We start from the raw sequence: 5,173 nt of genomic DNA, 5'->3' as shown, positions 1-5,173 counted from the left end.
CGGACTATCTGAGTAGGGCAGCGGCCATGGAGCGGAACGCGGAAGACCAAGCAGAAATGGAAGAATTGGTAGCACTCACGGAAGACCAGGAAAGAGTAATCGGAAATCAAGAGGGGAAAAAGGCGTATGATGAAGACCAGACCATAAAGGAAGTGAAATCATACATCACAAAGGGATGGCCAGACAAGAGGCAGACCAGGGAGGACCTCAGACCATACTACGAGATCAGGGAGGAGTTGTCGATGGACGACCAAGGAGTGTTCGTGTACAGGGGGAAGAAGGTCATCCCCCCGGCAGATATCATCCCCAAGTTATTAAACATGCTCCACGAAGGACACTTGGGGATAGGAAAAATGAAGCTGAGGACCAAGCAAAACTACTGGTGGCCAGGAATGGATGTAAGGGCCGAGAGACATGTCTGGGACTGCTCACAGTGCCAAGGGGCAGATAAAACACTCAAACCACTACGCCCGGCTATAGGAACATTCGACCCTCCGCAGAATCCGTGGGAGGAGTTGTCAGTGGATATCCTAGGTCAGGTGACTGATAGTTTTCCAGTTACACGCGGTGTGCGACAGGGATGTGTGTTGGCTCCCACCTTATTTCTTTTGTTTATCAATCAGGTTGTAAAATTCTTTGTTGACACCCCGACTGATGCACCATCTTTGGGCGGGTCTAAATACCCGATGTTGATTTTTGCAGATGATACCCTGCTTCTCTCTAAAACACGAGGGGGGTTGCAAAAAGCCCTCAACAGGTTCGCTGAGTTTTGCAGGGTTAATGATCTGCAGATCAACACGGACAAAACCAAATTTATGGTTTTTAGCAATAAAAGCCCAATCAAAAGTTCTATTACCTTGAATGGTGCCCTGATTGAACAAGTTGACACAATGATGTACTTGGGTGTGACCCTAGACTACCGCTTTAGCTGGAAACCCCAGATTGAGGCTTTATATCTTAAGTTTGTCCGCCTCTCGGGTTGCTTATTACAGGAGCAAAGGAAGTCCCTGACTAAACGTATTGCCCCGGTGATAAAAATCTACGAAGCAAAAATTAATACAGCCATATTATATGGAGCTGATGTGTGGGGGTATAAAGATTTGTCTCTCCTTGTTAAAGTACAAAATAAATTCCTGCGAAATCTGGTGGGTCTTCCACAATCCACACCCACCAAACCATTGTTGCTAGATTTGGGTTGTAAACCCTTCAATGATTTGGCCCGCTTTCGTCTGGTGGCTTTGTGGCGACGGCTCTGGACCACACCAGAGCTCAGTCTATTTGCCAAGGAACTGGACGAAGTTAAGTCATTGTGGGGCGCTTCTCGAATCCCCTGGCTAAGGGAAGTAAAAACTGTGCTGGAAGAGATGGGACTCAACCACCTTTGGTCTAACCCGGGGGGTTTCCCCTTTCCCTCTAAACAGGATTTCAAGGACCTATACTGGGCCACAGTAAAGCACTTAGCAGTGGTCCAGTCAGACGCTACTAACTTAACTGGACTTTTTTTGGTACATAAATTGACCCCTTCATTAGAACCTTACTGGGATGCGATCACCAAAACCCTCGACCGGAAATTATACCATCAGTTCCGTGTTGGGTCACTCCCAGTTAATTCCTTTGCCGGGAAATGGTCTGTGAATTCAAACTATGCCTGTCCTTGGTGCCCCAACCATCCGGAAAGCATGGGCCATTTTTTCTTTGCATGCCCAGCATACCGTGTTCCAAAGGTTAAAATGGCTTAAACCCATATGTAGTAATCTTGAAATCAAAGGGTTTTTAGAAGCCATGAGGATATTTCGTACTAACACATCCGAGTTGGTAGTGGTCGGTGTGGCTAAGTACCTAGGCTGGGCATGGATTATTCGAACTAGGAACCCTAATGTCTCTTAATGCTTGTTTTTTATATATCTTATATATTGATAACGTTGGTTGTTATTATATTCAATTCAATCTTTATTATGTTTTGGAACTCCTTAGAGGTCCACATAAGAAAAGAATACAATACAAAAATGCCATTCACAGTGAAGGTAGACAAATCATAGCAATTACTGGAACACAAAGTGACACATTGATAGGCATGCCAATATTCAAAAAATATCTAAAAAACATTAAAAAAAATTATAAATATAGAAACAGAATCTCTCATTAGGGGGATTATGTAAGGCAAACATAAAAGAATTCGCATTTACAATACCCATTTGTAGACATATTTGTCTTAACCATTTGCTGCGATAAGGACGCAGCACTGGGCATATAAAAAGTACATGTGTTCGATCTTGAATAGATTGATGACAGAAATTGCAAATTACAGAAACTCCATACAATTTTAAACAAAAGATTATTTAGGGGTAACAAATCTTGTCTCAATAAAAACCAAAATCTCCAAATACCATGAGGTAAATTCCAAGTAACGTAGGGTTGAACGGATTTTCTTGCGAATGAATCAGTAAGGAGATTAACACCCTTCTTAGCAAGGATTGAAGTAAAGTCTAGTCTATAGCTAAGATCCCAAGTAGCTTCTTTCAAGACAGACTTTAGCTGGGATACGGGTAGAGAGAAGAGAGTACTCTCTTCCAACTGCAAGAGCGATACAGCTTTTCTAAAGTTGTTAACAATTAGGGAGTGTTCCCCTAGACTTCCCAGTAGTTCAGTCTTTAGGAGAAATCTCATAGTCCCCTCTTCTCCTCTGGCTATGCTTGCGACCCAACGTACCACCGCTGCCAGGCCCTGCACCCAGCTGCTGCGCAAGCCAAACTCAAGTCTGCAAGCTGCCACAGAACAGGCAGAACTGATGGTGGATACGCTTCTTAGCAATTTTCCCTCCACCTTATTTAAGAAATCCCAGTGCTTAATATCAATTAATTCTAAACCATATAGAAGGGTGGAAGGGACTTTTGCCCTAAAGACCTCCAATAAATGTGAAAAATGCCTTCTTCCCATTGCCGAGTACAATGCACTTAAGCTTCTCCCTTGGGATAAGGCCTTCCGGGCACTGTTATCGGTATGGGGTTTAGCGCTTAGATTATCACAATTTAATTTTCCAAGGAAAGCATAACTCTTTACTACCTCCAGTTTGTCATCTCCCACAGACCAGGTAAAGTTCCTAAATTTATGTTTTTTCCGGCCTGTGTTGCACATAATTTTGCTCTTGGATGCATTAATTTTTAAGAAATGAGAGACTGCATACTGATGTAGGGCAAGGAGGCGTTTAGCGAGACCTTTGGGCATCCATTATTATGATGTCATCCGCATATAACATACATGAGATGTGTTTTCCGCCCAAGATTGGAGCTATACCATCGCAGGAGGAAAGAGAAGCAGGTAAATCTGCAATATATAACGAAAAAAGTAACGGGGCAAGGAGACAGCCTTGCTTAAGGCCATTACATGAGGGGATAATCTTGGAAAGCCCCCTGTCTCCTCCTTGGAGGACCTGGCACCAGGTGTCTGTATGTAGCAACTGGATCATATCTAAAAGATAAGGCGGCATTCCCATAGCAGAGAGCTTTCTCCACAGCAGTGGACGGTCAACCTTGTCAAATGCTGTGGAGAAGTCTATAAAGGCCACGTAAACTCTTCCGCCACGTACCCTTATATATTTATCTATAATTGTCTGAAGAGCGGAAAGGTTATCCAGAGTTCCGTGACCCTTACGAAAGCCTACTTGTTCTAAAGGTAAGATTTGTTTTTGTGCCACCCAATCATTAATTAGGGATAGTAAACATTTACAAAAGACTTTCCCAATAGCGTCTAGGAGAGCTATTTGGCGATAGTTAATGGGTAAGTTTCTATCACCCTTTTTGAACATAGGAACCAAAATACTCCCCTTCCAGGATGCTGGAATACATTTTTTAATTTAACAAATCCTAAAAAGAGGAAATAAGATTTTACTCCAGGATACTGGATTTTGTTTCAAGACTGATATCGGGAGTTCATCAGGACCCATGGCACCTGATGGACACATGTCCCTAATAGCCAATTCTATAGATAATTCTGAGGGGTATTCAATTATGGAGTTAGTATCTTCCTCAATTCCCCTAAGTTTCACATGCAGATCATTCTTAGCATACAGACTTAGAATGTAATTGACCCAGGTTTGTTCAGAAATAGGGATTGGAAGTGGTCGCACTCTAGAGCCACATCCCTCACCAATGAGGGTCCAGAATTGTCTAGAGTTCCCATGAACGGCGGCTTCCCGCAATCCAATCCATAGCATGTCCTCTTTTTCTTTTTTCATTTTTTTCTTTATCCTGCTTCTCCTCCTTTTAAGGAGAGATATTTTCTGAGATCTTTCTACTGCACCACATATGTATTGTTCCCTCACCAATTTATTTATTTCCTTATTAAGGGAAACAACTACTTTAGGGAGGGTGTTTTTTTTCCTAATTAAATTCGATTTTTTAACGGCAGAGATGATCTCCTTTATGAAGGCCTCAAAAGAGGACTGTTCCGCCCCCTGCCAATTGTTTAAATTGGATAGTGTTTTTTCAAGAAGAGGTTCCAAACCCTTCATAGCTTTATAATCCCAGAAGCATCTTCCTGTTTTTTAAAAGGTGACCACATCCCTATCAAGCGCCCAGGTGTCAGAATTAGGGGGCTCTACAAGAAGAGTTAGCATAATAACATTATGGTCACTAAGGGTAGTGTCCATAACAACCAAATCCCTTAAGAGAGAGAAAATAGAGTGGTCAACAATTATGTAGTCTAAAATTGATTTGCTATTGAAGGAACTATGAGTATAGTTTGCAGGAACATCGGATGGGAGCCTACCGTTAACTATAAGTCCCTCCGTACTATATAATTCTTCCAGCAGCAGTTTACCCCGTTTGTTTGTTTTTATGTTATCTGGAAAGAGGGCTTGGGGTATCAGCGAAACCTCCTCTTTTTCTTTATTCCTGAATAGCTCCAAACTGTAATTGGACACTTTACAATTTAAGTCACCAACTAACAAAAAATTAGAGAGAGGAGCTATTTTTTTAATTTGTCTAATGAAAATAAAAATTTGCTTCAACAAAGTATTAAAAGGATCACCTGGCGGAATATAGGCATTTATTATAACAAGGGGGTGTCTCTCTCCGGTTTTATCTAAGTTGGAGAGAGTCACTGCCTGGAAAAGGTTACTGGGATCTATATGGTGGGAGAAACTCCACTTTATTCTATTGGATAATAGGCAAGC

This window comes from Lissotriton helveticus, chromosome 7 (assembly GCF_964261635.1).
Source record: "Lissotriton helveticus chromosome 7, aLisHel1.1, whole genome shotgun sequence".
In the NCBI taxonomy this organism is placed as follows: Eukaryota; Metazoa; Chordata; class Amphibia; order Caudata; family Salamandridae; genus Lissotriton; species Lissotriton helveticus.
Note: the sequence above shows the minus strand (reverse complement) of the source record.